Below are 26,359 nucleotides of genomic sequence, written 5' to 3'. Positions count from 1 at the left end.
GAAGAAAAGAGAAATGCTGAGACATGAGACATGATGACTATAAGTTTATTATAAGGCCTGGCAGAGTAGGGAGACTAAGAGAAGAGGAACAGGGTAATGGCTGACCGCCATGGCCGGTCGCCATGGCCGGTCGCCATAGAGAGAGCGCATGGGTGAGAGAGAGAGTAGAAAGGAAGCTGAGAGGAAACAGAAAGCGTAAATGGGCAGGGACCTGTCTTTTAAAGGGGTCCTCTGCACCCATGTGCAGACTTAGTTCCCATGGAACCTTGGGCTGACCAGGGTACTGCCTGTTCCACCAGGTAACAGGGGCAGGCCAGCATAATGCCTGAACCTTTCAGACTGTGTTTTGACAGGCACCATGCCCACCTCATATTTATGTGAGTTCTGGGGGTTCCTGGTGCTTGTCTGTTGGGCACTTTAATCACTGAGCCCAGTTCGTACCATAGTTTAAAAAAAAACAAACAAAAAACAAAAAGAACAGTCAAAGATCTGGGTTTAGTCTTGATCAGGGCCTTGCTTTGATTTCTTGGCTACTTGGTCCATTAGAAGATGTTTTTCCATGGTACTAAAGTCATCTGGATATGGTAGTGGCATAGGGCTGCAGTCCTAACAGTCTAGGAGGCAGAGGCAGGAAAATGGAATTTGAGGTAAGCCTGGAGTATGTAGTGAGATTCTGTCTCAAAGTAATAATAAAAAAGCAGAGCTGGTACAGATCATCACTTGTACAGTGAAAATGAATTACTAGCAAAACAAAACGAAAAACAAGAAGGGCGGATGCAGAATATTACCATACCCCTGTCTGTGATTTTAGTTTCTAATGTTACCTATGGTCAGCCATGGCCTGAAATTTTAAATGGAAAAATTCTAGAAACAAAAATTTCACAAGCTTTAAATTATGTGCTGACATCATTGGGAAAATGAAAACTTGTAATATTTCCATTTGGTCCTCCTAGACTTGGAGTCATCCCCCAAAATCTAGCATGTCTACCCTGGGTATATACTACCTTCTTGCCATGAATCACCCCTGCTCAGCATGTGTACTCTGCATATACTACTTGCTTGCCGAAAGTCAGCTCCATTTAGCAGGTCCACACTCTACATACTACCCACTTGCTATGAGTCATCCCTCTGCTCAGTATGTCCACATTACATATGCTACCCACTCATTAGTCGCCAAGCATCCTTCTTGGTTACCAAATTGACTGTTGCTATGGCAGAGCTTGTGTTCAGGTAGTCCTTATTTTGCTTAATAATGATGTAAGAGGAATGATGCTAGCCCTCTAGACATGCCAGCAAAACACATGCAAAGTGTTTTCTTTCTTTAGGTATTCTAGTTATGCTTATATAAGAAGTAACTTAGTGTAAAGAGTTATTAATAGGAATCGTTCTTATACCCATTGTTTCAAACATCTACTAAAGGTCTTAGAACATGTACCCTGTGAATAAGGGGACACTGTTGTATAAGCGTAATATTTACAATTACTGAATCTGACAGATGTAAAATTATTCTGTCACACTCTTGTACATGCGTCTGAACCTAACCTTGTTCTGGACTCTTGGGAAGTATTGCATCTCCTGGCAGCTTTTATTCCATCTGATTCTCCTCAGTGTGGTAAACTGCTTCTAGTAATATCCAGAATGCTATACAGCTTCTGTCCCATCTGGGGAAAGAGTTTCCCCAGTTATCTCAAAGTGTTGAGTCATACACCAGCTTGATCATCTCAAAGCTGGTCCCAGAGACAAAAGAAATGTCATTGTCTTGTTTAGAGTATCATTCTGTTCCTTGACCTTCTGCTAGGAGGTATATGGCGCTTTGAGTAAACCTTGTAACTTCTGGAAGATGTTTGCATTCCTGACTTTTGGTGTTGCTTTGGCTCCTGATTATTCTTGTGAAGTGACTCCTAGGGAAGGAGGTGGTGGCTACATAGCATTAGGTTGAGAGTTGGTGGTTGAAAAGACCGAACTATGATTAGAAAGTTCCAACTTTCATCACCATTCTGGTCCTCCAGAGAGATAGAGGGGTAGAATGATTTATCCAGTCATACCTCCATGTTGGAACATATGTAAAAGACCCCTGAGCATGGGGATTGGAAGGACCTCTGGGAAGGTCACTCTTCACCTTTCCCATTTGGCTGTCCCTGAGTTGTAGCCTTTATGATAAATGGACAAGCCTGAGTTCTTTGTGCTGTTGTAGTGAGTTATAGAGCCTGGTTTGAATTCAAGCCAGGAGTGTCAGTAACTAGGGAGGAGCTGGAACCTCCTCGGTAGGGATAGATGTGTGGTCTCAAGCTCATGGCATCTGGTTCCATTCTGGGTGGTTGGTTTCAGAATGGGATTGGGTAGAGGGTCTAGTTAAGTTGTAGAATTGGAGAGTCAAGATAGGTCTTAGGACATCTTTAGACCCCAATGTTTAGTGGGGACCAGGTGAGTGGTTTGCCCCACATTATACAGCTGCAAGGGGAGGGGAATATCTACATTCTGGGTCTCAGACAATCTCCTCTATGTGAACGTACTGTAGACACTTAAATAGCCAAGGCAAAAGGAAAGTGGAATCAGGAACGGGTTTATTACAACCATGGTGATATGTTCTATAAATGGGGCTGGAAAGAAAAATGAGCTCTTAAAATCCTGTGTAAAATAAAAGTTAAAGAGGAAAGTAAAAAATCCAGAGTCATTCCCAGAAGGTGGGCATTCTGTTCGCTTTGATATGTAGGGAAGTACCTGCCTTCTGGGACATCTGAGCAGTAAGAGACCATTTGGGGATGTTCTTGGGTTAAGAGGAATCAGCTTCTAAAAGTACAGCCTTCGGCTGGTTCTTCAAACATGAGAATTTTGTTTATAGATGTGTTAAAGCTAGTGTCTTGTCAGATTTAAAAATTCTGAGAGTAAAACAGCCATTTTAGTTACTTCAAAGCAAACATTTAAGGAAGAATGATACTATTTCACTTTCTCAGGCAATCTGAACTCTGTAGGGCTGTCTTTTGTTTTGAGTTTTTAATGATAACCTAGTCCAGAAAGTATCTGCAGGCACTTGGGGTTGTGCTTACCTGGTAGGAAGAGAAACAGTGGTGGTCTCTTAATTAGATGAAAGGCAAGTCAAGTGACTGGTGGTCCCCTCTTTGGCTTGTGTCCTACGTCAGTTTCTTGGGAATTTGTGGCCCTGATTGTAATCTGTCACCAATCCCACATAGCTCCTGAGTCCAAAAGCAGAGATGCCCACTGCTCACACAAGATGAAAGTCTAACCTTTTTTTCAACCAATTTCCTCCCCTCCACATCCCCACTTTGAAACACTAGTTAGTGAGTGTTTATGTCTGCTGTCGATTTAGTATGACTGCTGGTATCAGATTTTCAGGCTTGAAAATTTTCCATTAAAGTGGAAGCATGCTTTTCTTAAACTCCCACATCCAAAGTACGCAAGGGCTCAGGAAAATCCTCACCACCAACACCATTGCATTCGGGTGAATTTCACACCCGGGAACTTTGGAGACATGGTCAAACTGTAACCAGCGCTCTAGTAATTGCTGATCTTCTCTTAAGAAAATCATTTCTTTTTCCATATAGCCAAAAATCAGGTCAGTGTCTACTGGTCTTGCCTTCTGGCTTCAGGCACTCGGTTGACATTATGTCACTTTCTTCTCTCTTTGGCTCTTCCCATTGGCTTAGATCAGGGGCCAATCAGACAGGCAATTGTAATCCAAACTGAGTCCATTTTCATCTGCTTCTGAGACTGTCATTTGGGACCTAGTGTTGCTCAGATGTGTGTTGGTTCCCAGATTCCTCAGTGGATCTTCGGTCTTTCCTGACCATACTCTTTTCCCACACAATCTTTTACCAACAGAGCCGCTGTCAATTTGAAATATGCTGGAAGCATTCTGTGAGCTATCCTGTGTTCTGTGTTACACTGTGGACACAGATGATTATTTTCGAAGTCTAGCTTAGGTCCCTCCTCATCCAGAAAATTCTTTGAGGACCTTCTCAGATAGTTCCCCTCTGTGTACCAGAATTGTTGTCCTCATTGGATTGTGCATTATTTTCCTTGGGACTTAGTGATGCTCAGTAGTCACTGAATTAAAATAACACTTTGGAACTTGGGATTTATTCTTTTGGGAAGTGTGTGTGTGTGTGTGTGTGTGTGTGTGTGTGTGTGTGTGTGTGTCTGTCTGTGTGTGTGTGTGTGTGTGTGTGTGTGTGTGTGTGTGTGTGTGGAGTGAGAGACAGTGTTCAAGGCACTTCCTTTGTGTAACACAGGGTTTTGTGTGAATCAGCAGTGTATCCTGACTGGGAAAAAGCCTACAGGGCAGTTGACCTGGATTTTAGTGAATGCATTGTTAGAAGAAAAAAAAGAGTTATGGAAATGAGCAGGGGACCTAGAGATTGTAAAAGATGTAAGAAGTTCAGCAAACCTCAAGGAAATAAAAACACAGTAAGAGATGAGGAAGCATCAGCACTGACCAGAAATTGTCATTCATTTTTGTAGGTGTGACAGTGTCAGGGTTGTGATCCTGCAGAGAATCCTGTTGAAACAGGTAGGAGCCTGCCTGTGTGCTCAAGGCTTGATTCCTCCTGTGTCAGTACTGGGTAGGGGTGCAAAAGTTTAAGAAATGAGTCTAGTGTGGGTAGGTCTCTAGGTCATAGGGGATTAGAACCCAGTGTTGTTCTTGCTGCATTATTTTGGTTCTTGGCCACGAGGTGAGCAATTCTACTCCTCCATGTGCTTCTGATGTAATATACTGCCTGGAAGCAGGCCCAGCAAGGAGGCCACATTGCCTCATCAACTGGAATCTCCAAAATTGTCAGTCAGAATAAACATTTTATTTTTCTCTCTCCCCTTCTCACCTATTAATTAATTAATTAGTCTGTTTACTTATTTATTTATTTTGGGCATAGCTTTCTTATGGAGTTCAGGCCACCCCTTGAAGAGAGGCTCCCCTTGAACTCCTAATCCTGCTCCAACCATCTGAGTGCTGGTAACCTGACTGTAGGCAGTTTAAACAGATTTTGCCACCAGTTGACAATGGTTGAAGCTGGTTGATGTGTCTTTGAGTCTGTGTGTGTTTCTACTATTTTTGCCCATCTGAAGGATTTTTTTTTTAATGAAAGCATGTTTTTAAACTTTTTATTCTTATATTACGTGCATTGGTATTTTGCTGGCATATATATCTGTGAGTGTGTCAGAGCCCCTGGAACTGCAGTTACAGACAGTTGTGAGCTGCCAAGTGGGTGCTGGGTATTGAACTCGGGTCCTCTGGAAGAGCAGCCAGTGCTCTTAACCATAGAGCCATCTCTCCAGCTCCCCTTCCCACCCCTCTTGTGAGAAGATATGGGCCTTGTCTTTGCACAATTTCAAGAACTTGATTTGGGAGGCTCAGATCGGAGCCCTTGCCCCTTGCTTGCTTGTTTGATGTAGAGAGCCCCATGTTTAGCATTCTGGGCCTTGAATACTTTCCTGGGTAAATAGTGTTTGGCAGGGTGGATCCCCTCTGCCAGGGCTCATTGGAAAGGCTGCTCTTTGAGAGAGATGTTGGATCTACCTAGGTGCAGAGACAAAGGCTTCAGGATCAAATGGGGATGTTGGTGAAGGACTCGCTGTCACTCAAGATATGTGTTTGGGGGCTGGAGAGATGGCTCAGTGGTTAAGAGCACTGCCTGTGTTTCCAAAGGTCCTGAGTTCAATTTCCAGCAACCACATGGTGGCTCACAACCATCTGTAATGAAATGTGGTGCCCTCTCCTGGCCTGCAGGGATACATGCAGGCAGAACACTGTGTTCGTAATAAATAAATAAATCTTTAAAAAAAAAAAAAAGATGTGTGTTATCACGTTGTGATTCCGAGGCGATGCACAGAAGAGCAGAGCATTCTGTAATCTAGACTATTGGATGGAGTTGATAGAAGTTCAGTCACAGCAAAGAAGCATTCCATCGCAGTATGGCTGCGTTGTCTTAACCCTTAGTTGATGCTTCTCGTGTGTTAAGTGGTAGAATTCGGGTCCAACAGGGCAAGTTCAAGCCCCAAACCACAGATGCACCACTGGACAACCACCTCCATGAAGTAACAGCTACATTGGCTCTATTAGTTTTGTGAGTAGCTTGGGTTTCCAGGTCTTGTAATACTTACTGAAGGTTTAGTGCATCCATCACCTTTAATTCTCCTCTCAACCTCCTCTGTCTCTATCCCTTTTCTCCTTCCTTCCCTTCCTCTAGGCTAGGGACATAATGGAAAGCTCATTGCTGTCCTCTAGTAAAAGAGGACCCAGGCAACAGAGAAGCGTGTTTGGCTGCAGAACTGCAGAATGTAGCCATTAAGAAACCATCTGCCCCACCCTTCTTCCCAGTGCTCACACGCTTCTGAGTCAATGGAGGACTTGCCTGGCCAGGTGATTGTGGGTGGAGCTCTGCCTGGAACCCTGGTCTGCAGACTACAGGTGCTTTCTGCTGCCGTACCTAGTGTCTCGAGTCTTACTTTGGATCTTGCGTGTTGTCTAGAGTGTGTTCCATGGAGAGAAATGCTCTGGTTTATTGGCTATGGACAGAGTCAACCCCTCCATTAAGGAAAGCTTGCACGCTCTTGCAGGCTGAGGAAATGGGAGCCTGCTTGGTGTTCCTCAGCACTCTGACTAATCCCTTAACCAGCAGCTGCTGTCATTTCCTCTCCAAGGCCTGGTGGCCTGGCTGGCAGCACCTGTGAGGTCCTCCCTCCCATTCCTCAGAGCAGCCTGTCACCCTGTCATTGTATTCCTGCACTGAGTCACCTGCTGGCTTTGGCTTTCACCCTTGAGTTTTCCTGTAGCATTCCCCCGCCTGGAGCAGCCTCCTGTGATTCCTTTTACTACCGTTCATGCTTAAGCCAACTGCTTTCCCCTCTAATGCTCTGTCTTGATTCCATTTTCTTGCCTTGCTTCTGTTTATTTTCTATCTATTAAGCTGGAAATCAGTTTACAGGCGTCTCTGTAATTTATTCCAGTTAAAGAATCTCCATGTCCCTTTGCTTCTTCTACAACTCCAGACCATTTTGCAGTTCAGGAGATTTCCTAATAAGGGAAAGTCCTGTCTCTCCCTGACTCAACAGGTCAAGTCGTGATTATTATGCCAGATTGGGTGTGCGGCAGGGTACACGGAATCCCAGGTTTTCACTTCTGTTCCTGAACGGTGGGTCTTCGGGAAAGTTGTTCTTCTTCCACTTCAGTTTTTGAATTTAAAAAATGGAAACCGTAGTATCTGTTTCTTGGGGCCTGTGAAATTATGTGTTTTTGACACCAATTTAGCTTAGCAAAGCTTAGTTACTATTACTACTTTGTATATTGTGATCTTTGAACCTCTTAGTAAAGTAGCATTTTTGATGTAGATTATTTTTATCTGACAATTTCTGTGAATTCATGAATTCCTTGCCCATTCTTCTTTTCATTTATGGGAGTGTGGGGCAGGCAGCGGTGGGCGGTGGTGATCTGAGGTCCACATCTGTCTTGTACAGATTCGGTATTAAGGCTTGGTGACTTGGAGACTGACCCTAAGATTCCATCTTGGAGAAGACAAGGAAGGAGAGTGGTAAGGTCCTTCTTGCTTCTTTAAACTCTTGTTGTTGTTTCAACATACCGAGAAGGGGGTGGGTTGGGAGGTGTCCAGTAATTCCTCCACTCACCCTACCGCGCCCAGGGCTCTTGAGCCCATGTCATGGACCAGGGAAGACCCACCCACTGGGATGGAATCTGATCTGTTTGGGAATCTCTTCCCCTTTGTATATATAGTCACTGTGGGAGGAAGTGACTGTGGGGAGGGGGCAACCGTGGGGAGCAGGAAGACACACAAAGGACCTGGCACACCTTGGATGCCCAGTCTTGGTCCTTTCCTGCATAGCATGCAGTTCTGAGTTGTGTCATGGGAAGCTGATGCTAAAGGGATTCCAGACAGCAGCATACAGGTTGTAAAAGGCATCTTTGTGATCCATGGTTACTTGTTAGACCACCCCCCTGTGGAGGCTTGTCTCGAAGAGTTTGGACTTGCTTTCTTGTTGTGCCTGCCTCGACCAGCAAGAAAGACACAACTCCGGAACTCTTCTTCCTGCAGTTTATTTCAGGAGCCTTATACATTCTTCTTCTGGGGGCCCCGAGGAAGCCCGACCCACTGCTTAAAAGCGCCCTTGTCAGCCCACCCCAGACCGCCACGTGGTGAAAGCAGAAGGGTCCACATACACAGAAGCAGGCCTGAAGCTCAGCCTTAGCCAGATAAGAAGTTGTCCAACACAAGAGCTCTCACCCTCGGGATGGTGGAAGGCGGAAGCCGGCGCCATCTTTTGGGCCGACAAAGCTTCTGTCTAGTTTTTTTTTTTTTTTTTTTTTTTTTTTTTTTTTAAATTCTTATTTGGGCATTAGAATGACATTGCTTCGTGAAAATGCACATACTGGGCTCCAGATCAGGCAGCTGTTCTGGACTTGTACCACTGGCAAAGCTTCCCGGATGTGCTGATGCCACTGTAGCTCAGAGCTTTTGTCTTCCTTCTACAAGCCACAGTGACTGCTTAGTGTGTCCTCAGGGCCATACTGTTGGCAGAACTTCAACTGGGATGTCTGTAGTAGTGTGTTGAATGAGAACGGCCTTGTAGGCTCACTTGTTCAAATGTTTGATCCCCGTTGGAACTGTTTTAGGAGGACTATGAGGTGTGGCCATGTTGGAGGAGGTGTGTCACAGGGGCAAGCCTTTTGAGATTTCAAAAGACTGGCAGCACTTTCAGTGTCTGTCTCTGCCTCCTGCTTGGGATGGGTATGTGAGCTCACAGCATAGACTACAACCCTCTGAAACCTCATCCCCATCACTTTCCATTATGAGTTGCCTGGGTCATGGTGTTTTGTCATAGCAATAGATAAGTAACAGATACATCTAATAATATTCATTACTAGTACAACTAATAATGTTCATTACTTTTCTCTCACAGTGACAAAATATTGAAGGCAGGGTTTAAATGAGTCCACCAGACCCAAGACAAATGATAAATAGGTATTTATTAGAGAAGAACTTACACGGATAAGAGTAAATAACCGCCTCGGTCTTCCTGCTCCAAAGGATGTAGACTCTGCCCTTCCAATGCTCTCCGCAACCAAAGAGAGCAAGAGCCAGCCCCTCCTCTACCTTATAATGGGTCATGTCTGCACCTGAAACCACACCAAAAGGGTGTGGTCACCACTTCAAGTTCACTGGCAAGGCAAGACGCCACTACAAAATACCCTGGAGAAGAACTTGAAAGAGGAAGTGTTTATTTGAGCTCATGGTTTCAAGGATTCTGCTCATGGGTGCTTGGCCCCATCCCTTTGGCGTGGGAGCGTGTAGCAGAGGAGATTCTTCATGTCATAGCTGCCAGAGTATAGAGACCAGGGAAGAGACTGGGTAGGTATAACTTCCAAAGCTTGCCCCAGCTGGCACATTTATTCCTGGTAGGCCTACTTCTTAAACTTTCCAGAACCTTTCAAATGAGTTCCAGCAGTTCAGGACCAAGTGTTTAACATACAAGCCTTTCTCTGGAGACATTTCCTGTTAGAACTGGATTTCGAGTTAGTCTTCTTGGGGATATGGAGTCCTTTTTGGAGAAGACAGGAAGCTTATACACTTATCATCTCTGCCTCGGTATGTAATAACAATTACCCAGCTCCTTCTACATATATTGATTTGTTTAGTTCTTATAATGGTCCTACAAGTTAAATGATTTATATGCCTCCTGTGGGACATGTCCAAGGCCACTCTCCAGAATTGGTGCCCTTGACACTCATATATCCACTTCTTTTTTCCATGTGGGATTACCTTGGGCATAGGTGTTGGAGTGTGTAGCTTTTGTCTGTGGGCTGTGGAAACTTGGTGGAAGCTGGGTAGATGGTAGCACAAACCCTGTATTATTCTTGAGTATATCCAGGCTCCTGAAATGTGACATTTCAGGAGGATGCTTGCCCATGCACTAGGGAATTGTGTGTGTTTGGTGAGTCAGTGGGGCTGGTAGTCAGTGTGGCTGGGTAGAACAAATTTATAGCCTCTGCCTCTGTTTAGTTTCCCTCCAATTGGTAAAGAGTTTGGGGTTAGCTTGCTCTTGGAATTAAACAACCAGTAGTAATTTCTTGCTGAATCCCATGGATAGATCACACCCTCCTTCCTCCCTTTTAGAAAGCCTAAGGAGAATGTTGGGACCTGTATGCTTTAGCTAGCTTGGTGTTAGAAATCAGAGGAGGGCTTTCATGTGGAATCTGGGAAAATGTGTTTTAGATATGCTTGCCCAAACCAGCAAGTTGTGGAGTCCTCGGGCAGATGCAGCTGATGTGAAAAATCAGTTCAAGGCATCCTGGCTGGATGCTGGGTGCTGAGTGCTGGGTGCTGTGCTCAGTGCTCTGAGACATTTCACTCCCAACTCTTACTGCACTGCAAGACACATGTCACCATCCCTGTTTAACAGCGGAAGACAGAGTTATTGATATATCTCAAGAACATCCAGGGTTTGGATTCATTTCCCTCTGAGTTTAGAGCCCAATTCATAATCAGTTACTCTGTGTTTTCAGCCTCACAGAAGACATTTGCAAATAATTTTCTCCTACTGTGGCATGGGGGTTTTCTCTTGAATAAAATTAATAATGTTAAATGTTTTAAAATGAAAGAAGAAAAACGGATAGAGAAGTGAGTTAATGAATGAAGGAAGGAAGGAAGATGGGTTAAGGGTTGGTACAGGCACACAAGTGCATCGACCCTGCCCCAGTATACGCAGAACTTCATGACGTGGGATAATGCTCTTGTTCACTGTAGATTTGTCACTCATACTGGCTTAATAAAATGCTGATTGGCCAGTAGCCAGGCAGGAAGAAGAGGTGGGGCTACCAGACTAGGAGAATTCTGGGAAGCGGAAAGGCAGAGAAGAGTCGCCAGCCAGACGCAGAGGAAGCAAGATGAGAATGCCTTACTGAGAAAAGGTACCAAGCACGTGTCTAAACAGATAAGAATTATGGGTTGATTTAAGTTGTAAGAGCTTGGTAGTAATCAGCCTAAGCAATAGGCCAAGAGGTTTAATATAATTCTCTGTGTTTTTATTTGGGACTGACCAGCTGCAGGATGGGGCAGGAGAGAAACATCTGTCTACAACTTCACAATTTTCTTTTGAAGGATTTTCATGTTGGACATTTTTTTTGATTTTGTTAAAAATGATATGACTGGATCATTAAGTTACAATGTGTATTTTTAACTATGATTAATTCTTGACTTCTCAAGAGTGCCCCAATTGTGGTTCTTATTTGTCCCCTCATTAAAATCTTTTCCCCAGTTATATTATCTAGTAGTTTTACTTGCAAAATTGCTTGGTTTAAAGTGGGTAATGTATGTAGTTTCTCAAAATTCAGAGTCCTGAGAAGAATCAATAAAACTCTGTGTATTAGTTTTATGAGCTACTGATGATGGGCTTCCAGCAAGTGTTGTTTTTAGAAGGCAGGCCACTCTATTCCCTGCTCAGTCATCATGCATGCTACAAGATACAAGTGCAGCAGGGAGAATATGACCTTCCATACGAACTGGAATTTCATGTTGGTGGTTAAATGAACTAATTTGTTTTGTTTTGTTTTGTTTTGTTTTGTTTTTAGAGACAGGGTTTCTCTGTGACTTTGGAGTATGTCCTGGAACTAGCTCTTGTAGACCGGGCTGGTCTCGAACTCACAAAGATCTGCCTGCCTCTGCCTCTCGAGTGCTGGGACTAAAGGCATGTGCCACTAACACTGGGCTAAATGAACTAATTTCTTAATTAAATGAATCAGTATTTTCAGTGCTAGTCTGTGCCCTGATCTCATCTGTTTATGGGGTGATGTCTCCATTTCTGTGTTGGGTTGCTTGAAGCATTCTTAGCCTCAACTTTCAGCTTAGTTTATTAGGCCAGAGTTTATGAATGTTCTTTTATGAACACCACCTTTCTTCGTGTTGAGTACCAACACCACATATGTCTCTGTCTGGTTTGTTTGGGCAGGTTGTCTGGTGGACTCTTTTGCTCTTTTTTCTGTTTCATCTCAGAAGAAGATTAGGTAGACATTGTACAAAAGTTTGTCTCACTTCTAAAAATACCATTTGGGCTGAATGGTGCTGCACCGCTTTAATCCCACTACTTGGGAGGCAGAGGCAGGCGGATCTCTGAGTTCGAGGCCAGCATGGTCTCCAAACTGAGTTCCAGGACAGCAAGGACTAAATAGAAAGATGCTGTCTTGAAAAATCAAACCAAACCAAACCAACAACCACCTTGGATCAGAGTTGCCCACAATCAGCCTTTAGACTGTGTCTTAGGGTTTATATTTCAGTGAGAGACACTATGACCACGATAACTCTTATACAGGAAAACATTTTTATAATTGAGGTGACTTACAGTTCAGAGGTTTAGTCCATTATCATCATGGCTGGACATGGCAATGAGCAGACAGACATGGTGCTGGAGAGTTAGCTGAGAATCCTACATCTTGTGAAGGCGACAGGAAGTGAACCATTTCACTGGGCATGGTTTGAGCATATATGAGACCTTAAAACCCAACTCCACACTGACACACTTTCTCCAACACACCTACACCAACAAGGCCACACCTCCAATGGTGTTAACTCCCTTTGGGAGCCATTTTCTCTCAAACCACCACAGACTGGCAGTGCTTTCCTCACTTGCTCATCCATACTGAACCAAGTTACCTGAGGGCACAAGTTTACTTATAAACCACCAGAATATTCTGTGTTTCTCTTTGGACCAGAAGGTAATTGCACTCTCCTGCTCCTGAGGGAACTGTGATTAAAACCAAAAATTTTCCAAATCAGATCTTAACCTTAGGTTTCAGAATGTGAGAAACTTTCATTAAAATTTTATTTAAATATAAGTTGGTTTTATACTTGAGGGATAGCTTCTATTTATTATTACCAAACGTCAAATTGTACTTGACTATTGTTTTTTTTTTTTTTTTGTTAATGTATGAGTGTGAGTAGTGTAAGCACACGTATTATGGCACACATATGGACATCAGAGGATAACTTTGGAATTGGTTCTCTCCTTCTACCTGTATGTGGATTACAGGGTTTGGATTCAGGTCACTGAGGTACAATGTCTTTATCTCTGGAGCCATTTCATTTTCAATAGTCTTCTCCACCCCCAATTTGGTTACATGTCGTGACCAAAGGACAACTGTGGGTGTCATCCTGAGGTATACTGTCTACTTCCTTTGAGACAGGGTCTTTCATTGCCCTTGGGCTTATCAGTTAGCTTAGGCTGGCTGGCCAGAGTGCCCTTGAGAACTGCCTGTGTCTACTTTCCCTACACTGGGATTACACATATAAATCACCATGTCCACCATTTTTACATGGGTTCTAGGCATCCAACTCAGGTCTTCATGTTTGCTAGAAAAGCACTTGACCAATTGAGCTCCCTCTCTGTCCCTTGATTAATTAAAAACAAAAATCTTAGCAATGGCAGAACACATTCATTTTAAATCCTATTCAGCGTTAGCTTGGGTGGAAAGGTCTTTGCCATCATCTTCAAGGCAACAGACAGCCAAGTGCCTCTCTCTCTGCAGTAAGGGAGAAGTGTGAATGCTGTGACCTTTCTCTTGTGATTAGGGCGACCAGTGAGAAGAGAAGCATAGGGTGTGGACATATGGGCAAGTAAGTTGCAAAAAGTTGCGAGCAGGACATTAAAATGAACCCTTAGGAGGAGGAAGGGACTACATTCCCTAAAGAATCAGAAATTAAGAGTTAAAAAGAAATGGTTACAAGCTCCTTGTACCTATTCAGAAAAAAAAAAACAATGCTCCATTCCTCTCCTTCCCCGGCTATTGAACCCCATCAGGAAATGGGCGTCCATTGGCTGAGGACTACTGTTTGTTTGACACGTATTTGTTGTGCTGTTGCCAGGTACATTTGGATTAATTAATAGAGTCTAGTCAGAGTGGGGGATGGCAGGAACAGGGCTAAGCAGTCTTTCCAGTCATCTTTTATGTTAGAAACAATTTCTGTTAGAAGAAAGACAGGACAAGCCGCCTCCAAATGCTCACCAGTGATATATGATTCATGGAGCTGGAGAACTGGGCTGCAGGGGGATTGCTTGCTTGTGCCATTCTGTTCTGTTTCTCTGTTCGTTTATGGAGAGTATGACAAGTATATCAAAGATGGCCAAGTATATAAAGACCAATGTGCCTTAAACCTCAGTAATTCATGCACCTCTTTATTTAAAAGAAAAAAAATCTCATAAATCCTCAGTAATAAATAATTTTGTTATGATGTACCTTAAATATGCCCGGACATAAAACTAGGTATATAAACTTCATGCTTCTAGCTCTTCCGTAACTATAAACCAATAAAACATTTATAGAGTAAATTCAAACAAGAGTGCAAACCAATAAAATTCAAATTAACATTAATTTATCATGACAGAGAATTTTGTTTGACTAAAATTAAACCTTTCCTTGAAAACATGGTTTTGTTGCTGACAGTGCCGGTTCTGAGCTCCTGGGAAGCTCTGCCCTTCCTTCATCTCTCTGTAGTCTAAGCCTCCTTTGTGTCATGTGCCTTTATTTAGCAGATTTTGTGATTCAGACTTCAGCTCTGTCTCATCTATTTATATTTGGCCTTGATAATTAAAATTATCTTGGGTACTTTTAATAAGATCAGAACATACATACAAACAAACTTTAACTAAGTATGTTTGAGGTTGATCCCTGGTACTGCAAACAACACCACCACCATAAAGAAATTACTGTTGTTTTTTGGGCTGTCAGAATTATCATTCAAAAACAAGAGAGGTGGTTTGGTATAAACTTTTGGAAAAATAGCCAGATTTTGTTATCACTTGTCTACTAAGGAAGTTCTTGCCAGGTGGTGGTGGCACAAGCTTTAGTCCCAGTACTTGGGAGGCAGAGGCAGGTGGGTCTCTGTGAGTTCATGGCCAGCCTGGTTTACTGATAGCCTCCAAAGCTACAGAGAATCCCTGTCTGAAAAAACCAAGGGGGTGGAAAGTTCTTAAAGGGTTGCTATTGCTGTGAGAGACACTATGGCCATGGCAGCTCTTATAAAGGAAAACATTTCATTGGGGCTGACTTACAGTTTGAGAGGTTTACTCAACTATCATTGAGGTGGGACATGGCATTGTGCAGGCAGACATGGTCCTGGAGAAGGAGCTGAGAGTTCTACATCTTGATCCACAGGCAGCAGAAGGAGACTGTGTGCCACACTGGACAGAGCTTGAGCATAGTAAGACCTGAAGTCCCGCCTCCACAGTGACACACTTCCTCTAACAAGGCACACCTACTCCAACCAGGTCACACCTCCTAGAATGCCATTCCCTATGGACCAAGCATTCAAACACACAAGTCTGTGGAGAGCCATACCTATTCAAACCACCACAGGCTATGTTTCAGGGAGAAGGCAGTGGCTTCTCAGAAAAGGGCTGAACTGCAGGTTATGGTGAGCAAGGAACCAGGAAATCTCTTTCAGAAAAATTCAAGTTTAAAAATTCACTTCATCACATCCATCACAATTTCAGGGTATGTGTAGCCAGTGGCTGCTGTAATGAGCAGCACAGATATGGTACATTTTCACCCTCAGAGTGTTCCGTCGGACAATGCTGCTGTAGGGCAGTGGGGGGGAGCATGCACTGAGATGGTCTTTAACATGCATCGACTATAGGGTGACAGTTTTTTTAAGGCCACCATGATATTTTAGAGAAAAGCAATGCCATTTTTAAAAAGTCAGTTTTTCATAAGACACGTCTCAGCATTGTGTTAAAAATGTGAGGAATGTGTCTGTGGGAGCAGCTGTAACACAGGTTAGAGTTCGAGGCTCACAGAAGTGCAAGAAGGCTCACAGAAGCCTCTGAACTTTGGTATTGTTGTCAGGATGTAGAGATGCCAAGGGTGGTCTAGCTAGGAATGCAGTGTTTGGTACATAGGACATCTTGGTGAAGGGTGAAATGACTGGGTGTGTGCTGATGGGAAGGCGGAACTCATCAGAGCACAGTTGGTAGCTGGGCCTGGCCATCATTTGATGTGACTTGGAAGGTTTGCATGAAGTGTGAGGAGGTTTGGGTCTCAGTGACTTTGTTGGTATGGTAAAATACCCAGTGAAAATAACTCAAGGGAGAAAGGCTTTATTTTACCTCTCAGTATGGTCCATCTTGGTGGAGAAGTTACGGTAGCAGAAGAGGTGGCTCATCACATTGTACCTTCGAGCTTATCCTGGGTTAGCATTCCAGAGTACAGTCTGTCATGGTGGGGAGGTCAGGGGGCTGTTCATTACCATATACATCAGGAAGCAGAGAAAGACGAATGAATGCTGCTACTCTCTATTTGTTCAGTTCAGATCCCATCCAAGGAATAGCTACTTACAGTGAGTATATCTTCACATCTCAGGTATTACATTCAATATAATTTCCGACAAGCATGTGCAGAGGCCTGTCCCTCAAGTGATCCTATCTATAGTCATCTATCAAGTTAACTCTAACCATCATGGCAGCTTATGGAATGACACTGCCCACAGTTAAGGTGGGTCTCCCCACTTCACTCAACCTGACCTGGATAATCCCCCACAGGTGTGGCTAGAGGCTAAGGTAAACTAAATAAATCCTCACAAGCATGCCCAGAGGCTTGCCTTTTGGATGATCCTAGATCCTATCTGTGTGGCAATCAGTACTAAACCTCACAGGGTAGGATGAAGCTTGAAAATTTTAATATTCTAGTGGTCAGGTGGAAAGGAACCCATAAAAGAATGTTCAGAGAGGTAGCTGAGAACCTGAAGGCAGACAGACAGGCAGCTTGAGCACAGGATGAGGAGGTGAGGTGCTTTCGGGTATGGATGAGGTGAGACAATTGAATCTTGGAAAGAAACATCACTTGTGCTTTTAGTGGTAGAAGCACTGAAATCACAAAGCCCTCAGTAAGAGTTTATGCTGGGGTATCTGGGAGGGCATCATGAAGGAATTATGTTTGGGTTGGGATTTGAGGAATGATTCATTGGCATGCTGGTCTTCCTCTCTCTCTCCACCTCCGAGACCCAGCCACTCAGGGAGGTAGGTAGGCACTCTACCACTGAACCACGTCTCTGCCCTTAGAAGACAATAAAAAGAACTGCAGACCTGACTAAACACTTTAGCATGGTTTAAGTAGACTCCATTTATTATAAAAGTTGGATCCAATTTAATTGTATAATTTTCATTTTTTTAATCATCTTAAACTAGTATTTATTGTAAATCAGTAAGATGAATAGTCATGTGACATCATTAGCTTGTAGTAGAAAAGATTACTATTAGCCTGCTCAGAGTTTTCAGTCAGAGTGCCAAGAAGACATGGTGGCTGGCTAGACTGGTTGGAAACACCAGGCTCTTGATTTAAAAGCCTTGTAACAGTCAAGTCATCTCAAGACAAATTTGCTTGTTCAAAAATAGGCATTGTAGCTGGGCGTTTATGGTGCGCACCTTTAATCCCAGCACTCAGGAGGCAGAGGCAGGCGGATCTCTGTGAGTTCGAGGCTAGCCTGGTCTCTAGAGCAAGTGCCAGGATAGGCTCCAAAGCTACACAGAGAAACCCTGTCTCGAAAAACAAAACAAAACAAAAAAACAAAAAACAAAAAAAAAAGAAAAGAAAAGAAAGAAAAAGGCATTGTAATGGTTTCTACAACAGGGTGGGTATGGATGAAGAATGAGAAGCACTAGCCAGACAGCTCCTGCCATTACAGTAAGAACCTTTTAGTACCTTTTCTCCCTCAGCAAGGAAATGCAGTGAATCAGTGGCTCCCACGACTGTATCAGCATTATTTGATTATTTGTGGTAAGCAAGGCAATACAGATTCCTAGATTCTGCCCTTGATCTGCTCTGCCAGGTTGGCTTCATGGTTTTGGGAATCTTGGCTCTGAACTTGATAGCATCTTAGTCACTTTTTTGTCCATTCCCCCATCTCCTTTTTTTCAATGTTGGGGACAGTCAAACCCAGAGCTTCAGAAATGCTAGGCAAGTGATCTTACTCTGGCTGCCTTCCTGTCCTACATTTTGGTTGCTTTCAGTTGGATGTTTTCTTCTTTGCTGTGCTTGTTGAACACTGGCTCTCAGTATGTTTCAGGTGTGTGGATTATTAGTGGTAAACATTAATGTGTGGGCATTCTATATTCTCCTTTACCAGCTCTTTTCCTTTCAACTCATATTGCATTTTTGGACAACATCTTGGGCAGCCTAGTTTTCAGGCCCCCATTCTTTTTTTTTTTTTTTAATGAAGTAAAACAGATTTTTAAAAATAGAAACTTTGCTAAGACAGCCATTTGGCATGTTAAAAATTGAACTTGAGTTTAGTTTCTAAAATAAATAATTCAATATATATATTTATTTTTTAAAAAAAATGTCGGCAGGAAATGCTTCTAAAATAACTGATACTCTCCTTCTTAAAACGAGGGTTGTTACTGGATAAATTCCAGCATGCTTTCTTTTTCCTTGGGGGTGATGGAGGGAATGTGGAGGAGTGTTGTATTCTATGCCAACACACACACACACACACACAAACACACAGAGTTTTCTTTCTAATATGCCTTTCATATAGTGGCAATTTGGTATGTTGTTAAAAGTGCCCTCAAGATTAAAGCAAGGAATAAAGTGTTTACTTCAGTCAGACTAAGTAGAAATTCCTGTTAACACACAGACGTTGTGGATTTGAATTCAGCTCATCAGACTCACTCATCACCCAAGGCCACAAGCTGAGTTCTTAAAATCAAGCTCTCATGGCTCTGAGAGGACTGTTCTCCAGCTATTCTTTCTTGTCTTGTATGCCTGGTCATTTTGAGATAGAAATTTAGCAGTGATGAATTGGCTCTGCTGACATTTCTGGAATCTGGCCCACGAAGCAGAAATCTTCTATGGAACATCAGACAAGGAAAAGAAAAATGCTTGCCAAACATTCAGGTCCTCCAAGGGCAGCACTTCTTGGACGCACATTTTGTCAAAACCTTTTAGTTGCAGCCCCAAACCAAACAACACACAATCAAGATACCATGCATTCAAGATGCCTTATCTTACATCATTCTCATTTTTTATTTAGTCATCTACTGAGAAAGATAACTTGGTAACTTCACCAAGATTCCGTCCAGTTTGGTTGGTAGGTCAGAGTTCTGACCAGACTGCTAAATTTAAATGGTGTCATTCTGTGACAAATGACTGTAGAACATTACTAGAACTTGACTTGTCACACAACTCTGGTGTCATTGGAAAACATCAGTCCTTTTGCTAGTGTGGACATTGGGCTTAGGATTAGAGCTGAGGCATTCCCTGCTGTATTCTCTTCAGGTGCAGCCATGGAAATGGGTGGTAGAGATGTTAAGAGCTGTTTTGGGTAGAAAGCAAGCTCCCCCCTCCTTTCTTTTACATTCAGTGCCTGGCTTCTCAGTCCAGGCAGAGCCATTGTACTCTGCTGGGCTATGACAAAGCTGGGCCACATCATCCTTAGTGCAGCTCCCTCACAGATGAGGCCTTTGTTGTCCTGTGACACAGTAGGGGAAGGATTTGCTGCAAAGGCCTCATCATAGGCCTTTCATTTCAAGGAGTGGTTCTGAGTTGGTCATTGCTATCTGCCTGCCCCCTTGCACTTCGAGCCATCACACTTTGTAAAAACCTTAGGCATCTGATGCTGTAATGAACCTTGTAGGTGGACAGCTAGCAGAAGCAGAGGTGGCTCTGTTTCAGAGAAATAATTCGGAAGGAAAGGAAAAGCTACTCATTTTCCAAGGCTGCAGACATCATTTTTATTTCCTTTTTTTTTTTTTTTAACCAACTTGTTTCCTCCAGTTTCCAATCTGCAACGTCTTTCCCTTAAGAGTTAGAGGATTCTAGAGGCACACCCCAGGATTTGATACCATGAATCATGTATTCCTAAAACAGGTGAATATGTGTCTTTCCTGTCTGTTGCAGGTGGCATGGTGCAGCATAGTTTTATCTCGTTGAAAACCTCTTGTCTTGCTTTGAACTAGGGGGAATTAACACTGTTATCAACAAGGCCAGTGCTAGGACCAGAAAGCTCTTAGCTTGACAGGCAGTTTCTGTTGACGGCACCTGCTACCAGTACACAGTGCAGTCATTGTTCCTTCTGTGAGAGCATTGTGAGCAGAGCTGTGGCTTTTAAAGCCTAGCGTTGAGTCTTCTCTTTTCTTCCTGCCTGAATTTCGGTTTCAGTGGAACAAATTCCTGTCTATTCTGATTTTGCTGATACAAATTTAGCAGGTGTGTGTGACTCATAAATGTGTTACTTCTGAGAGTGCATGCTGAGGTATCCCCGTGTACAGAGTCAGAGTTGAGGCACCCAGAGTGAGCTGGACCCAGATGCCTGCTTCCTTGGAGGATGGCAGAGGGAAGGTATTTGACCCCTCTGGATAAGAGCTCTCTGGGTGAGATCACTAAGGCCCCCAAGTTAAGATTCTGCCACCGTGGTTTTGTTTCTTGGGATGCTTTAAAGGCCTTGGTACTGTTAAACTGCTAACCCTTCCTAGGAGGTGCTTTTAATTAAGGGATGGGCGTGCCTCAGATTACTGAGAGTGAAGTTTATATAGAATTTTCTGTCTGTGGTAACTTTGTGAATAGAGCAGGAAAATACATTTCTAGGAAAGTTTTGTTTGTTTGTCAGCCCTGAAGTGTTACAGTGGGGTTTTGAATTTCTAAGTGAAGTACTATACAATAATGCCCTCTCAGTGGACTGCATGGGACCAGGAGTGTTTCAGACGTCTATTTTTTTTTCTGATTTTGAGATATTTATATAATGAGATCTTGATGGTAAGATTCAAGCATAAACAAGAATTTAATCTCTGTTTCAAGATATCATATACACATACCCTCAAGGTAAATTTATGTATTACTTTGAAGAATTTTCTGCATGAAACAATGTTTCATATCGAGGAATTTTCCACTTATGGTGTCGTGTTGGCATTGAAAGCATTTTAGGTTTTAGAATATTTTTAATTTTTGTATCAGGGGTGATCAGTTTGTACTGAGTTTAGATGAATAAATACTTCCTTTATTAGACCTTATTATTCAGATAAGAGGTAATCTGCAGAGAAGGTGGATATAGATAGATGTCCCATTCTTGTTTAGTATTCTCATACTGTTTAAAAAGAAAACCTAAAAGATTATAATTGTGGAAATCACATGTGTTAATTGTATGAAAACTGGAAAACATCAAAAAGGAGCTATAAATATATCCTAGAAATGCCATTACTCATGTTTTTATGTCCTTAGAATACCCACAGGCTATTCCATGCTTATTTATTATCTTGCTTTTTATGGTTTTGGGGACTGAGGTTTCCAGTGAAGGTAGAGATTAATACGATACTATTTTTGGCACATTTGGAAGGTTGATGGATACTGTTTTGATTTACAGAAAAAGAATTGTAGACTGATCTCTGAAAATAGCATTGGTTCCATTCCTCCTTGCATAGGCTTTCGATATAGAACATATAGATGTTGTCATAGCTACTAGTATAATTAATGCTAACATGTGGAGACTTCTTAATCTCTTAGCTCTTGTTGCTCAAGAATTGCTGTCAGAAGATTGCTTCATTTGCTTTTTGGGATCTGAAATTGTCAGCCCCAATATTATTCAGTATCAGTTACTTTAACACCATCTGTCTGAGTGTCTTTGATCACTGGAGCCAAGGTATGGCTCTGTAGCAGTAAAGGAGCTACAGACTGCTTTTATGGAGATTCTGTATTATATTTGATAATACTTACAGATATAGTATACATTTGACAATATTTATGGATACAGTATATATTTGATAATACTAATTGATATAGCATACATTTAATAATACTTGTGGATACAGTGTATATTTGATAATACTTATTGATACAGCATACATTTGATAATACTTATGGATATAGTATACACTTGATAACATTTATGGACACAGTATATGTTTGATAATAGTTATGAATACAGTATACATTTGATAATACTTATGGCCTATTTATTGAGGATTAGTTTTGTTCATAATTTCCTCTATTAGGAAATGAAAGATGATTAGTGTCCCTTTTGTTACTCAACCCATAAAATTGTGGCCCTATTCACATCGAAATGCAAATCCATTCTTATTCCTAAATGACACAAAGCTTGCTTTGTGGTTTCTACTTTGGTGTCTTTGTGGTGTCCTTTGAAGTTCTGAAATGTTTTTTTGTGTTTGATTGAGATTAAATCTGGGTTTCATTTCGCTTTTTTGAAACATATTGAGCAAGTTAATTTTCTGTTTGAGTTCCTAAGGGGAATGACTCCAGGCCGCCGTGTCCCAAGAATTCAGACTTGGTCCTGCCAGAACATTCCTGTGGTTTTCCATGGAGCAGATCAGTGTGTTCATGAAATTTTAGTTGTAGCTTGTGTTTTCCGTGGTTAATTAAAACATCTGGCTTTAAAACTTTCCACAGACAGAGGGCATCACTGATCAGAGACCCTTCTCAGTAATGAGTCAATGCTTTGGCCTCCTCCACAGTAGACCCAGTTTGTGTTTGGGGTGCCTGCAAGGGTGGTTTCTGTTCATTAATGATTTTAAAACTTTGGGAGGTGTTGTTTGGGTTATGTTGGAGAGAGAGAGTAAGAAAGATAGAGGGAGAATGTGCATGAATGAGAATATCAGGCCTAGTAATGGCTTCCTGCCTTTGCCCCTTCAGGTTGGAGCATCTCTGGGGGAGCTGCTGTGCTCTCTAGCCAAGCATGCTGTGGTCAGATCTGCCCAGCACTGGAATAGAAACCTTTGCCGGATGGAAAATCCATAAAAGAAAGCCCCTGTGAAAAGCCGATTCCGACGCTGACCTAAGTGCACCCAGGTTGGTGTTAAAGAGGTGGTTGGAGAAAGAGGGTCTGGTTGGGTCCGTGGTTTTGTTCTTTCTGTAAGTGTTTTGGAGCCAATCCTAAATGGTCATCATCTGTTAATTGAGGGATTCTCAGATTCATGTCAGTGAGGTATCCTGATTACTTTCTTCATGTATATGTTCTTTTCTTTTCTGTCCTTTGTTCCATCCATTCTCTCTTCTATCTTCCTTTTCTCTCTTACATAGAGGAAGACCTTCAATACAGTTAGGGAAAGAGTTACAAGCAGAGGCTATGCACAGCAGCCTCAATAGCCTTGACTTTGTAGTAGAGAAGAAAACTGTCCTTACTCAGAGCATTCTTACTTATCTAGGCCCATGCTTGGAAGGGCTCATTTTTCTGGGGGTTCCTGACTATTGGCACTTTGTTTGACAAAATTGTAACACTTGCTTTTCTGCCCAAACAAAAACCACTGACCCATTTGTTTCCAGCAATTCGTACATTTAGCATTAAGATGTTCATATAGAAACTTCCCCCAAAGCAATAGCATTCAGCATTCAGATAAATGTGTAATAACAGTTCGGTGTTTCAGGAGAATGAACGATGGAGAGAATTCGTTCTGAGGAGTGCATGAACAGGGACAGTACTGCAGGCAGCTGTCAGTGAGGGGGCACTCAGCATGAACAATAAGCACTTGACAGGTCCTCACTAGGAAGGAGGATCCAGCCGTCTGAGAGCATGGCTTGGCCTTGCTCACCCTGCATCCTTAATAAGTCACCCAGATTTCCCCTGGGGAATTACCCTGGCCTCAGTTTTAGCCTCACTGACTCACTCTGGGCATGTAACATAAGCCTGTCTAGTCACAATGGTCAGGGTTTGGAGGCCTTAGTACTGTCACTGAAAAATATTGAAAAGAGCCTTTTCCTATTTGTGAGTTTGCTAAGCTGGAGCTGCTGGAGGCCACTTTAGGAGAAATAAGTTGACTAGAGAAATCAGAGCAGAGAGATGCGGGGAGAGGGAGGAGTTAGGAAGGATGGACCCATGAACATATATGCATACATACATGCATATATATGAATATATATGCATACATACATATGCACACAAGCAAGTATTCTAGACAACATATATCCACACATACCTGTGCACACATGCACATATATACACATGCATGAACATATATACATACACACATATGTACAAGCATATACACACATGTACACACTTATACAACACAAACGCACAGATCTACATAGACATGCACACATTCTTACACATTCACATAAGCAGACACACATACACACATATGCCTGTATCCTTGCACACACAACTTCCGCCTCCGAATTAACCCTAAAGCAGCATCTCCTGTTTCACTTTGCAGACAGATTAGCTGGTGGGTCAGGTGACTATGGCATCTAAAACTAAAACTCCCTGAAGGCGGTGGCTTCTAGGCTGTGAAGTCTCAGTGTGAAATGGCTGTGGGGTAGTCTGTTTTTATAAGATCAAGGTGAGAGGACAGGCCAATGCTGAGGCCAGCGGGTGGACTTTGTGGAAGTATTCCTAGAAGTAGAACAGATTGCCTGGAAGCAGGGATGAACTCAGTTCTTCTGGTGATGGAGAGACTAGTAGAGCGGGCTGATAACAAAGGAGAAATGGATTTAGGTCTCAAGAACATTTGAAAATCTATTTAACTCAATTACTTGCTTTTTGAATCTAAAAGGAAGGCTTCCCAGAGCCTATACTTAGAGCAAATTGCTGATAAGGAAGGTAATTCCTTATGCTAGTAGTGGTGTCTTATTTACTGTAAATACAATGGCTGGGGAGAAGCCAAATGAGGGGTTGTCAGGAAGCTGCCCAGAGTTTAATAGCCTGGGCAGGGCTGCTGCTCTCACCAAAACCTCATCTGGCTTCCATCCCAACTAATCCAGCACCTCACTGAGTGCTGAGGCTGCCCTCTCCTCGCTCCTGTGAATATCAGACTTTATTTTCATTTGACTTTATTCATTTCATTTATTTTATTTTATTTCATTGTTATAATTAACATTACTTACTTATTTTAAAATTAGTAGACTTCTTCAGGGGGCTATGTTTAGGCTATAAAAGAATCCAGTAGAAAATACAGCTTTCCTATAACTGTCACTGCTTTTCCCCAATTATTACTTATATCTTATATCAGATTGGAACCTTTGTTAGTATTGATATAATTCACTGAGGTCTGAACATTCCTATTTTTTTCTTTTTGTGTGATTTGTATATTCTGCGCCTTTGGTAATATATCCTAGCATTGATACTATTGTACTGGTTAGTTTTTGTCAACTTGACACAAACTAGAGACATGGGGAACCTCAGCTGAGGAATTACCTCCATGAGATTGGCCATGGGCATGTCTGTGGGCATTTTCTTGACTGCTAATTGATTATGAGAGCCCAGCCCACTGTGGGTAGTGCCATTTCTGGGCTGTATAAGAAAAGTAGCTGAGCTGTGTCTTGTCTTTAGCATTAATTGCATTTTGAATGTTGAATTAGCCCTTTGATAGTGGTCACATTGCCATTATCTCATTATTAAGAGTGTTGGTTCATGAACTCAAGACATGGAGTGTATCTCCATGTTTTTAGGTCTGGTTTCTTTGAACAGCATTGTGTTGTTTTCAGGGTCCAACTCTTGTACTTTTGTGGTCTTATTCCCAAAAGATTTTTGTGGCTGTTCTATTCATGCCTTTCCAAGTAGAATTTTTAAAAATTTCATTTTCTGATTATTTGCTAGTAATGCATGGAAGTATGGTTGATTTTGTATAATGACAACCACATTAAGCCTGTGTTATAAGCACTGATGGTGATTTTCTTAGTGTTTTTACATAGCAGATCATGTCTAGTTGACAGTCTGCAGCCACTCATGTACCTTCTTTTTTATTTATTTATTATGTATACAACATTCTGCTTCCATGTGTATCTGCACACCAGAAGAGGGCACCAGATCTCATAACAGATGGTTGTGAGCCACCATGTGGTTGCTGGGAATTGAACTCAGGACCTCTGGAAGAGCAGTCAGTGCTCTTAACCTCTGAGCCATCTCTCCAGCCTCCCATGTACCTTCTTTAGGGAAAAGGCTATCTTTTGCCCACTTTTATATTGGGTTGTTGTTCTTTCTTTCTGTATATATGTATGTATAGTTTGGATATAATATTTGCACACATTTCCTCCACTACCTAATTGCTGACTGCCTTCAAGAATTTTCTTGACAGAGTCTCTCTTCTACATCTGTCCTTGTTAGGATTACTATTGCTGTGATGGAACACCATGATCAAAAACAACGTGCAGAGGAAAGGGTGTATTTAGCTTAAGCTTCCACATCACTGTTTATCATTGAAGGAAGTCAGGGCAGGGACTCAAACAGGGCAGGAACCTGGAGGCAGGAGCTAATGCATGGAGGCAGGAGCTAAGGCCATGGAGGGTGCTGCTTACTGGCTTACTTCCCAAGACATTCTCAGCCTGCTTTCTTATAGAATCCAGGACCACCAGCCAAGGAATGGCCTCACCCTCAGTGAGCTGGGCCCTTCCCCATTAACCACT

The 26,359-nt window shown here is 42.4% G+C and overlaps 1 protein-coding gene across 10 annotated transcripts in view; it reads left to right on the top strand.

The window, feature by feature from the left end:
- Positions 1–26,359, top strand: part of Apbb2 (amyloid beta precursor protein binding family B member 2) — a 318,116-nt gene that overhangs the window by 50,876 nt on the left and 240,881 nt on the right. For 7 of the 10 annotated variants that reach the window (XM_027390798.2, XM_027390796.2, XM_027390801.2 and 4 more), the window contains exon 2: positions 22,652–22,807. The exons of 1 other annotated variant lie outside the window; for it this stretch is intronic. The gene's annotated coding sequence lies outside the window, so the exon portion shown is untranslated. Of the gene's footprint in view, positions 1–7,470; positions 7,545–8,922; positions 9,378–22,651; positions 22,808–26,359 lie in introns of those variants that run through there. 2 more of the 10 variants (XM_027390793.2, XM_027390794.2) reach the window with 2 other exon arrangements.

This window comes from Cricetulus griseus, assembly GCF_003668045.3.
Source record: "Cricetulus griseus strain 17A/GY chromosome 1 unlocalized genomic scaffold, alternate assembly CriGri-PICRH-1.0 chr1_1, whole genome shotgun sequence".
Lineage (NCBI taxonomy): Eukaryota > Metazoa > Chordata > Mammalia > Rodentia > Cricetidae > Cricetulus > Cricetulus griseus.
Note: the sequence above shows the minus strand (reverse complement) of the source record. Positions and strands in the feature narration are given on the sequence as shown.